Below are 12,828 nucleotides of genomic sequence, written 5' to 3'. Positions count from 1 at the left end.
GTTAAGTGTGCATAAAAGGCTAGTTCAAGAGATTCTAGTGTTGTTTGTAATTTAAAAATGGTAGCCATTAACTAATTGGGTTTGGATCAAAGACAAGATTTTAGCTTGGGTTGTGGCAATTAAATCTAATCTATACATATGGAAATAATGAAAATAATATGACTAAATGAAAATTTTAATCTATACATATAATGAAAAATCTAATCTATACATATAAAAGCTTACCTAACCATCTATCAATACCAAGTCAAAAAATTCAAATAACACACAATAAGTTTTCTTCCTTATATCACCGCAGCACACAAACAAACTTTCTAGAACCTACTTCTCTAATACACACAAGTTTTCAACCTTCCGTTATCACTGCAGCACACAATTTTAATCTCAGAACCTACTTCTCTATGGATGAATGTTTAAGATATTCAAACTCCTCTAACATTTTAAAGATATTAATAATAAGAGTTAAACGAACAAATTCCGTACCTCTTGCAAATTACCTTTGCAATGCTCCTTGCCAATTCGATCCCCAACCTAAAGAATATAATCAATACTTAAAAGATTAATACAAAATTAAAATTTGTCAATAGATATTAAACAAGCATGTATGATAAACTAACAAACTAAACAACATGGCAAGCAAGCTCAAACAACCAAAAATAAAAGTTGGAATATGACCAATCAGAATAAGGCTTAACTGTTCAATGGATGGGTTTAAACTTTACAAGAGTGATATTGCATTGAAATATTGGGTTTTCTATTTTTCTTACTATTTTCAGAATCTGAAGAGATTTTTCTTACTGTTTAAACTGTTCAGTGGATGCTTTCTATACGTGTTTAGTGTAAAGTAGACCCAAAGTTGGGTTTAGTCTAGATCAGCATTCCTATAAATTAAGATTAAAGGTACATATTATTTTGTATTAACTTTTCATGACCTTTACCACTTCCTCAGCCTATCAACTCTATTTGGTAAGATTGCTGGTTTTAGGAGGTCCTCTGTGGGAACAATTGTTCTGCTAGAGCCATGGAATATGTTTGGTAGAGTTATAAAACAATTACTTTGAAAAAGCAGGAGCTCTTGCAAAGAATATTGCTCTGGAAGTTTCATAGAAGTCATTATTATTATTACCTAGAGAACCCCCTCCCCAAGAGAAAATTGTACAAAATAACGTATTAGGTATCACAACAGCAAAGTACATGATGATTGGTAATACTTATTAGAAAAATTGGGGATAGAAATCTCTAAGGAAACATGCATTAAATTTATCATTTTTTATGTCTAAATGTCTTGCACTCATATCATTTCATTAACGGAAAAAATGCTCTTTAATAGCTGTTGTAGAACATAAAAGTAAAACAGTATACTAAAGGCAGATGCAGAGGTTTCCTACTGTAAGCAAATGCAAAGGTTTCCTACTGTAAGCATTACCAAATGCAGAGGCTATAAACTTATGTTTTTTTTTTTTTGCCTTTCACAATTTTAGTTGCAATTGGTCTGTTATGGGGCATTTGGTACTATTTTGCTGGCACAGGATAGCAATAGTGTTTTAAAATACTTATTTTAAGATCTTCATGTAATAAATCATGGACTATATGCATATGCTCTAATTTCAATTATTCTTGATCAACATGAAATGTCATCAAACTGTTTAACCATAAGCACCATATCATGACCAGGAAATGTCATCAAACTGTTTAACCATAAGCAATAGTTGTACTCCTGATGTAGTAAGATTATTCCAATATGATTATGACCAGGTATTGTTTTATGAAACTACAGATTGGGATGGAGGATGGAATGCTGAAATGGGTTTTATGAAACTACAGGGATCAAAATTTCTTTTTAAATATGGGTTTATATGCTGAATTGCCTTTTGTTTTCTTACATTCCCCTAATACTGGCTTATTTAATATATCAACTTGTTAGTTTTGTAAGTCTCTGTGTTGGTGGTACTTATCATTTATAGTATAAATTTAAATTATTCTTTTGTTTCCTTGTTCCATCATAACGTATTGTGTAAGAGGCCAAGGGCTTTCATATAAAACACTGCATAGTGTCTTGTCTTCAAGGATTGCAAAAAGTTAGTGCCTTCTTTATAGTATAATAAGTTATTTTCTCTCAATCAAACTGTCATGGTCTATTACGAGGACCAAATAGTTTTGACTAGTGCCTTATCCTACTTTCTTTCTGAAAATGGTAAACAAATTAGAATTGATATATAGCCATAAGCATTACAGAGTTAATGCCAGTCATACCTTCCATTTATGACATTTATGACAGATGCAAATTTTCTTTTCATTTTCTTTTTGCCTCATTGTAATTCTTATTGTTTGATCTAAAATAATTTTTCATTTATTATATAAGAAACACAGACTCTATATTAATAGAAAGACGATGAGGTTTCATCCAAATGTAAGAAGCCATTCATTATCTAATACAGAAAAGAATATCCTATCATCGAATTACAACCAGAAAAGTGACTCATTATGAAGATGGAGGATAAATGCAAGCAGCTTGTTAAAGCAAGATCATTTTTTGAAGCAATTTTTTTTTCATTATGGTTTTTTCTTTAGGCATCCATCTTCTCATTTTGATATTATTTGTGATTCTTATAGGAAGATTTTTTTAACTTCACAGTGTTTCTTCAATTTTTTAGTTAGTTGGTTTATTGGAATTGATTTATAATTTTATATAGTTAAGGGGTGGTATTATGCTTAATTTTTCAATCTCAAGCTGTCAGAGAATTTGTATATTAGTTGTCTCAGTGATAAGTTTCTATTGACTGGTGAAAAAAATCTTGATTGATAAGTGAAGTACACTTTATTATTCAGAAGAACTATTTTTCTTTCAATTATTTTTGTCCATATATTAATTCACAATCTTAAATCTTTTTATTGCAGCACTTGAGGCCAAGAACTGCATAAGTTGTCCATTCAAAGTATATATATTTGGTGATGATGATGAGCTGATAAGCTCAATCTCACCCAAAGGTAAAATAGTCTACATATTCCTTTTTCTTTCAATGGGTAATTTTTTGTAGTTTATCATATACATGCCTTGCTTGTTTACTTGATTTTCTCCTAGTACTTGTGTGTATGTTTGTCTATACTCTGACACCTATAAGGAGATTTTATGATAATAAAGAAACCAGTTCATATATATCTTCTAACGATTTGATCTTTTGGAATGTTGATGGTTTCTAATAGGCTGCATTAAAACAGACGAATTTTAAGAAGTGAAAATTAAATGAATTGATTGATTTGCTAAAAAAAATCTTCATTTCTGTTAAAATTTCGTAGTAATTTTCTGATAACCAGCAGGAGGCATGTTATGAAGTATAAAATAAAGATTTGTATCAACTTTATCCTAGTTTGCTTGGTAAGATGTTAGATGGTGAAACACGGAGGATATTAAAAAAACAAAAAACATAATTTTTATTTCTCATATACGTACTCAAAAGATAGAAAACTCATCCATAAGCTTAATAACCTAAAATACTAAAGCATCAAAGATAATAAAAATTGTTTGTTGCTGAAGCACTAGTATCAAGCTACATGAAAACAGAATGTTAAAAAATACAGTAAAGGTGCCTAATTTGTGTACCTGAGAATGAGTGAAACAGCTGGTGGGTTTGAGGTATTTCTCAGAATAGAAGAGGCTCCTCCATTGATAGAGCAAAGGAGAACTTGGTACAAAGAGAGGGCTGACCTGCAAGAGCAAGCTACGGGACCTGCAAGACTGAAGAAATGCAGATTAGAAATGCAGAAGAAATGCCAGAAGAAATGTAGATTAGAAACAAATGTTCGATAAAACAGAGCAACAATCTACACAAAACCCACACTGCAATAACAAAAACAAAACAAGCTACGGGAAGACATGCAAGAGGGTTGACCTGCAAGAGCAAGCTACGGGAAACACTGAGAGACCTAGAGAAAGACCGAGAGAGATAGGTTTACGGGAAACCAAGAGAGATAGACTAGGAACGGACCAGGAACGGAAAGACTGAAGAACGATTGAAGATTGAAGGGACCGAGAGACCAGGAAGGGAAAGACCGAAGAATGATGGAGGAAATGGGTATAGGGGAAATGGGTACACGGGTTGAAAAAAGTTAAGTCATTTGGTGGTACTTTATTTTAAGTTGCCACCTGAAATTTTTTTCACTTACAATAACTCTTTTTAAATTCTATTATAATGATGTGTTATGGTAATGGGTGTTTGGTGTAGTGACGGGTTCTCTGTGTTGCAGGTAAGGGCAAAGAGAAAGTCAACCAGCCATGAGTACGGAGAGCGTGGGGGCGGCGCCTACATGTTTGGCCTACCCGACTGCTTTGGTTGGGGCATTTTTGAGAAGTGGATGTACTAAACTCTGTTTTTGATAATTAGTCAACTGTAAATCTATTTTGAGTTGTAAATATTTTACAAACCTCGTTTTGGGATCCCAAATGTTAAACTCTGGGAACTTTTAGTGAAAGGGAGTACTTTTAGAGATTACAGCCTTGTCTTTTTGTTTAATCACACTTTTGTTCTAAAAACCTCGCTGAGTGAGTTAATTGCACATTTTAAACTCACTTAGTAACGGCTCTAAGGTAGTAGGGTGTTACAGCGGCGCTCTCTCCAAGAGCCGCGGCGCTACCACAAGAAAACCCAGAACAACGATTTTCACCTGCAATTTTAGACACTAAATCCCAATTCTAGATAGATTTTAGTCAATATTTCACAGCCCCAAAACCACAGACCAACTGTATAACTCCAGTGCAACATCAAAATACTCGTAAACACCCAAACACACAATTTACCAAAATTTACACCCAAACTTACATAATCCACATAAGCACACATATATAATTAAAATTCACATAATTGAACAAAATCGCAATTATGCCCTCCCAACACACTAACCAAGGTACTAAACCTCATTAGGAGTTTTGGGATGCTACATAATTTTGTAACATTTCCAAAAGTTTCAGATTTCTTTTGCATGAAATATCGGTAACATTATCTTGAATAATTGTCAATGAAGGTGACAAAATATTCAAATCCTCCTCTCGCTTGCACATTAAGTGGTCTACACACACCATTGTGTATGAGTTGGAGTGATTTATGGCCCTTTAACATTTTGCAGAGAAAAGCCTTTTGGTCATCTTGCCTTCCAGAAAAAATTCACAAACTGGAAGAGAACCAATAATTTATTTTCTTAAACGTCCCTCCTTTGCTAGTCTATTAATTCTATCCAAACCAATAATCTCCAATTTCAAATGCTACAGATATGTTTCACTGTCAGGATCAATCTTTTGACGTTTAACAAACATTGGGTTTAAAACTTTTGACATTTAAAAGTTGTATACAGATCGCTCTTTTGGCTTAAGTTTAGACAGGTGTTTACCGAGTTTTTCGGAAACGAATAACTAACAGAATAATAAAAAGATAAGAACTGTAGAAATGCTGAAATGTAACTAAACAAACAGTGTTTTTACGTGGTTCAGGCGTTAACAAGCCCTAGTCCACGAGTCGATGTTATTATACTTGGGAAAGGTTACAGTAAGATGGCTGGTGCACAAGAACTTCACACACTCACAGTGTTTCTCTCGGGTTCTCTTGAAGAAGATGAAGCTAGAGAGATTTTAGTAGAGTTTTTGCTATATGATTTGTTCGTCCCTCTTCTTGTAAAATGAAGGGGTCTTTATAGCTAGGGTTTTGGAGTAGGGTTTTTCTCTACGTACATGAGTCTTAATTACACCAGCCATAAATAGGGATACAATTACTGTAGTAGCATGGCTACAAGACTCTATGTGGGTATATTTACGTGAAAGTATGGGGAACACACAAAGTCAGCCGTCTTTTCCAAGTTGTCAGCGGAACAGTAGGCGAAAAGGTACCCTTAGGCGTGCTGGGATGTGTGCGGCTTTGACCTGACGGGCGTGTCAGGCGGGATCCTGTGTCAGGCGGATATCATTCCAAATATGCCTCCTCCAGGACTCGACCGTTTGGCTTTGTTCCGTGCGAGGCACGGAACTGCTTCCGCGGAGACCACTCGAAGAGCTTCTCCTGGAAGGAGCTTCCCCGAAGGATACCCCTTCGGGAGTCCGGGAGAGTTGACGAGTCTCCGTATTGTGTTTGCTTGGAAGAGTAATCCGGACACTAAACGGGAGAGGCGAAGCCTTTCTGTTCATCCGCGAGCTCTGGTCACCTACCGTGAAAGACATCGATAATTCTGCTTCCCCGAGGTCATCAATCTAAACGCTATCCGGAAATCTAGATAACATTTACCCCCCAAGGTCACGGAGCTTTGAGAGATCCGGGAGCTTGTACAATCGGTTTCTTAGACTAGGCGAGGGGGCACCTTCTGTGTTCCCGGAAGGGTTCCTTTTTCCCGCCTGAGTGTTAGTATGAAAAAGAAAGGGAATTTCTTCTGTTTGAGATCAAGTACTCAAGTGCGGCAAGGACCACGTGTCATTCTGGGAATGGTTCTGCGACCAAGACGTGTGCGTGAGGCGACTGGTTGAGTATGCGTGCGTCAGTCATCTGACTAATGATTTGACGGTTTTTAATGGTACTCAGGGCCCGAGGTGGTGTAATGATGGGAAATAAATACTTTATTCCCATCCGAGGAGTCATAAATAGGATCGTCGCTTCCTCTCCAGCCGTTGGATCTGATGCACACGGAATGGGAAGATCGGGACCGTCCACTTGAGGAATTCGAAACGGCTTCTTCCCTGCTATAAAAACGAGGGAAAGGACCTTTCTTCCTCTTTACGTTTTCAGATTCTCCATCTTTAGGATTTTCAGATTTCCAAACCTTCGAACTCTCAGGCTTCCCAGCTTACGTTCCCCCGAACTTGCCATTTCTTTTGGTAAGTATCTGGAAACTTTTCTTTTTGATTTGGCAGTGGGTTTATTCCCCGAAGTTCCTGGTTGGAATCGCCGTTCGTCTTTGCAGCTTTTACTTCTCGCGATCGTGCTGTGCAGTGATCCAGTTACTCCTTCAACCTCCAACTACCCGAATATCAGTAAGTATTTCTACTTTGCTCTTTCCTCCCAGACCTTAGGTTGTTGGTAGTTGTTAGAGTAGAGGTTTCTGCCATTATTGCTTATGTGCATGCGTGAATAGGGCTTTGGTAGGCATGTGATTGATTGTGAGTCGATAAGTAGCCTTTTCTGCATGCTTTGGCGATTTGCGTTTGGAAAGTCGTCCCTTGTTTTGCTGTTTTAGGGCATAAGCATGAACGCCTTTAGGGTGTCTTTCTCTGGAAAAACACTTCTTTTGGTGGGCTTAGGCTCGGGGTCTGAGTCTGGTTCCTTGCTGCCCTTCGGGTGGCATGGTGCCAATCCCCGGTAAGCTCGGTGGGAGCCTCTCCAAGCAGTTTTCGGGGAGGGTCTCCCCGACGCCTTTGATACCACTAGGGTATGACAAGGGTGCTGACTGCTTAGAGTGTTTTCTTCTTTCTTTTCCTTTGTCCAGTGACGAACATCTCAAAGGAACAACTCCTTGCTGTGGGGGAGGTTGATTCTGCCCAAGAGAAGGGCTCTCCTGTCGCTGGTGGAAAGGGGAAAGGAAAGGCGAAAGTGGTCGCGGCTAGCCCACCAACCTCCAATAGTTCCATCTGGGAGATGGACCAAAAGCCGAACCTTTTCAGGAATTATGGCATGCTGGAGCTGTATTCCTCTGAGGCAGGCCTGAAGAACATCCCAGGTCTGATGTGGCACCGTCTGTCGGTGCTGGGCGAGTCAGCTAGCCAGAGTCACGAGGGCTTTGGTGCCTGGAGCTGGGCACACATAGTGTGTGGGGCGCACTTGCCCCTAAGGAGTTACTTCGCCAATTTCTGTGTGAAGGCGGGGATTGCCCCCTTCCAGTTGATTCCTCCCAGCTACAAGCTCCTAGCGGGGTGGTTCATCTTTTGCAAGTCCCGGAGACTAGAAGCTCCTACCCCGGAGGAGGTGCTGTACTTTTACGGGTTGAAGTCTCAGCCTATGAGGGGTCATTCAGACAAGGTGGGGTTTTACAGGCTAGAAAGGCACCCGAACGTGATGTGCCCCACTTGTCATACTGCGAGGGTTCCAGACCTCAGGGAATACTGGTTCCTGACGACTGGCTTCCCGCTGAAGAGGGTGCCAGCCCTATCTTTGGACTTCAAAATCCCTGGTACGTGCTCCTTCCTCTCCTTTTCAACTTTGTTTCTTTGCGTTTGATTTGCCTTTTGGGAGGATCTCTAACGCTTGTATTTGATTTTTGCAGAAGTCGTTCCGCGGACACCTCGCTGCGCGGAGATGATAAGGAGGTCCAAGTTCTACGAAGGGCTTTCTGAGGAAGAGTTGAAAGTGGAGAGACTTGTGACCTCCAAATCGTTGAGTGAGTATGGGTTACTCGCCTCCTTCCAAAATATAGAGCCAGTGAGTGGCAGGGGGCAGACTCAGGTGTCGGCTGACATCCGGGAGCAGATTGCCCTGGAGCAGTCTAAGGTGATCACCCAAGCAGCCCGGGACGAAAATACTTTATCTCCTAGTTGGGCGGAGAGGTTCCCCGACCCCCAGCCGGAGGAAGAGGAGATCGAGGCTCGCCACGCCGCGGCTTACCCTAACATAGGGGCTCCGGGGGCTAGTACCTCCGGGAGAGGTAAGACTAGTTTTCAGTTGATTCACACCCCCAGCCTGTCTGAGGTTTCCCGGACCTCTCAGATGGGGTTTGATCCCCGTTTCCTTAGGCTAGATCCGCGTAGGATACCTTTCGACAGGTATTGCGATAGGGTAGATGAGCTCCTCTGGTGTCTGAGTGACGGTAGTCTGCCAGAAGGTGTCATCATGGTTGACCCTTCTTCTCTCAGCATGTCATTCCCGGACTTCAAGGAGTACGGGAGTTTCCTGGAGCAGGAAGCGATGTTTTGTTTTGCTCGGGGAAGGCCATCCACGTTTCTCGTGCATGGTCGTCCCTTTCAAACTTTTCTTTTTCTCGTTTCTTGTTCCCTGCTGGCGCGCTTGCTTGTGCTTTTTTGTTGATTGCCGCTTCTTACTTATTTTCTTTCTCATTGCTCGTTGGTTCGTTAACCTTGCTTTGTACGTTTCTTGCAGAGTATCCGGAAGCCAAGATGTTGGGGAGAGTGACTTTGCTCATTAAGAAGGCTGCCACTAGCCAAGACCCTTCCACGGGGAAAGGACGGAAGACCAAGGCTGGTAGGGGAGGTAAAACTGCCTCCCCCAAGAAGACGAGTGGCGAGGCGCAAGTGTCTCCGAGGGTAGAGAAGTCTCCTGCTGACGGGCCTTCCGAGACCATGATGGTCTCGAGTAGCAGCAGCGACGGGGAAGGGCTTGTGTTCCCCGTGAAGACAACTGGGGTGAGCAAGCGTCCGAGAGAAGATGCTGAGGGTGCTAAGAAGAAACGCCTTAGACACTCTTCTCCTGGTCGAAGGCAACAACAACAGCAATGACAGCAAGCACAACTACAACAACAGCAGCAACAAGAACAACAGAGACAATCACCATTGTCACAGCTGCAGCAACCACAACATCCAAACCAGCAGCAGCAACAAGGGCAATTACTTCTGCTGCCGCAGCAGCAAAAGCAACAGACCGGGGCCTTAATACCCCGTCTGCCTCCTCCCCCAGCTCAAAGGGGGTCCACCCTTCCGGGGTCTCCTTCTTCTCAGACAACCAACCTTCCTCTGCCTGGCCTGAAGTTCCACTTCCCACGGAAGCCAACCAGTTTCCCCGCTGCCCTCCTGGAGGGTGTAAGACGGGCCGATATTTTTTTGAAGAGGCGGTTAGAGGCGGAGAAAGCTGTTACTCAGGGAAGGGCAGATAACTTGTCTGCCGTGAAGAGAGCTGAGCTGGCCGAGGGGGTGAGATCTCTTCACCCGGCCGGAGCGGTTCTGGATGGTCCAGCCTTGGAGAAGAGGCTGGTGCCTAGGCTCGGACGTGCATTGGCGCCGTTCGGAGCTGAGATGATGGAGGACATGGCCCTGAGCTTATGCGAGCTCAATTCTGAGAAATGGGCCATCAGTAGCAGCAAGGATCCGCTGTTGCTGACACACGCTGTGAAGCAGCAACTGTCCGGGGTAAGCCGTCAGTTGTTATTTTTTGGGATCACCTGTCTTTTGGTCCGGCTTTAGCTCATTCTGTTGTCTTTTCTTGCAGGCCTCTATGATCGCGGAACGCTCGTTCCGCGAGGTTGGTGCAGCTCTGGTTCAGCTGGAGGAGAGCCAACTGGCTCGCCAGGCCTTGGAGGCGGAGAAACAGAAACTGACCCAACAGGCCTTGGGGGCTTCGGAGAAGATTGATCAGGCCCGGCGCACGGCTGAAGAAGAGGCGGAGAAGAAATATCTTGCCAAATGTCAAGAGTACCGGGCCAAGGCAGAGAATGAGTTTAGACAGCGGTCGGATGGGATGAAGGCCGAAAACTCCAAGCTCCGGGAAGAGCTGTCCCAAGCCAAGGTGGAGAAGGATACCCTGGAAGCCCGCTTGCAATCAAAAAACGATCTCCTCCTTAAGCGGCAAGAGGAATATTCCACTCTTCAGAGTAAGCTGCACGAGGAGGAGCAACTCCATAAGAGGAGCAGGGATCTCGTGTCTATGCTGCAGTTGGGGCTCGCCGAGAAGGATAAAGAGATCGGGGCCTTGCAATTCACTGCCAGGGGGCATGTGACCGAGAAGCAATCCGTGCTGAACCAAAATAGGGAGCAGCGCAAGGATATTGATTCTCTTAAGGGGGAGCGGGATGCCTCCAAGGCCGAAATGGAAAAATTGAGGGCCCAACTAACTGTCGCGGAAGCACAGCTGGCAACCTCCGAGGCGGAGCGCTTGAAGGAGAAGGAGGATGCTGAGGTGATACTGAACAGGACGATTAATATATCGCATGTGGTCCTCATGCATCAACTCTGGAAAGTGAACCCGGAGGTATTAGGCTATCTGGGAGATGATGCCGAAGCCATGAGGGAGAAGCTACTCGTGTGGGATCAGGGCCCAGAGGCGTACGTCCAAACTTACAACATTGACAAACGTGCTGAAGCTCCTGAGGCGGGAGATCCCGGAGAGGCGGGGACCTCTGAACCTTCTCATGACCAAGTTCCTCCTTCCAATGAGCCGACTCCGCCAGCCTCAGTTGAAACCGATGCCCCCGAAGCTGCGGTCGTGGAAGCTGTAGTTACCCCCAATGCTTGAAGGGGTTTTATCTTTAATTATTTTTCATTTTGAGTTTTTCATTGCGGACATTTTTGCCATAATCATAGCATTCTCCTTTCTTTTCTGCCGAGTTCTTTATTTATCTTTGCGCTTAGGTTAGACATTTATACGGTAGAAACTGTTGTAGGGGCGTATGGGGTTTTGGTTCCAACGGCCAAAACCTATGCACTTCCCACTTGAAGCTTTAACGGGTGATGTCTTTTCACATGTAGTTTCTAGGTTACGAAGGTTTCCTGGTTCCAACGGCCAGGCTCCTTTCACCGTACTTTAGCTTTCCTGAGGCAAATAGCCAATCTCGGGACTTGTAGTTATACTGTTCGCTGGGATTGCTAAGGTGAGTCGTTCCATTTTTTGGAACGGGAGTTCTTTTGGTGAGCGTCGCTAGACTTAAGGTTAGATCTTTGCGAAGCAAAACTAACTGTTGTTGCGAACCTCATGGTGGCTGACTTCAGGGACCTGGCATGGAGCCCTGCGAGGCAAGGCTTATTGCTGTCGGGGAAATCGCCACGCCCACCAGGTGTGATCCTGGAGCAGGGGCTTTGCGAAGCAAAGCCGGCTGTGAGTGGGGGGATCGAGCATGTCTGCTTCTGGAGCTGAAACTTGCAATGGCCATGGAGCTTGCCATGCATTATTTTGTGAGATCCGGAGTTGGAGCCAGCGAAGCAAGGCTTACAACGGTCGCGGATCTTGCCATCTTTCGCCTCGCTGGACCCGGAGCTGGAGCTTGCGATGCAGAGATTTACAGCGATCACGGGTCTAGCCATCTTTCGCCTTGCGTGACCCGGAGCTGGAGCTTGCGAACCAAAGCTCTACAGCGCTCGCGGATCTTGCCATCTTTCGCCTTGCGGGACCCGGAGCTGGAGCTTGCGAAGCAAAGCTCTACAGCGCTCGCGGATCTTGCCATCTTTCGCCTTGCGGGATCCGGAGCTGGAGCTTGCGAAGCAAAGCTCTACAGCGCTCGCGGATCTTGCCATCTTTCGCCTTGCGGGACCCAGAGCTGGAGCTTGCGAAGCAAAGCTCTACAGCGCTCGCGGATCTTTCCATCTTTCGCCTTGCGAGATCCGGAGCTGGAGCTTGCGAAGCAAAGCTCTACAGCGCTCGCGGATCTTGCCATCTTTTGCCTTCCGAGACCCGGAGCTGGAGTTTGCGAAGCAAAGATCTACAGCGATCGCGGAGAATTCTGCAAAGGACTTGTCAGGGAGTTGGGGGTGTTTTGACGTAGCTCTATGAACGTGCCTCAACCCCCAGTCCCGTCCATCGCTGGGCTACACAGGAGATAATTCTCATGATACATAATGGCAGGCATTTCCATGGCAATTTTCACATAAGCACATAATGCACATATGACACGTAATGCAAGCATGTTTATGGCAACAAATAAACCTAAGCTTAACAATTTAAACATTTCAAACAATTTAAAATTTTCAAACACAATGCTAGCACATAAGTGGTGTTCTGTGTACGTTTTGTTCAAGGGGCGTATGGCTATGCCTTAGCCATGTATACCCCCCAAGTGAGCGTGGGGTCCGGACGTCTCCGGACCGCGTGGTCACTTGTTAAAACGCAGCTTTGAACACAGGGATAAAAAGTACAGTAAAAGCGGAGTGAATCTCTCCGTGTTTCATTAAATTAGCCTGCTAGGCGTGAGTTTTACAACAGG

Source organism: Humulus lupulus, chromosome X (assembly GCF_963169125.1).
Source record: "Humulus lupulus chromosome X, drHumLupu1.1, whole genome shotgun sequence".
In the NCBI taxonomy this organism is placed as follows: Eukaryota; Viridiplantae; Streptophyta; class Magnoliopsida; order Rosales; family Cannabaceae; genus Humulus; species Humulus lupulus.
Note: the sequence above shows the minus strand (reverse complement) of the source record.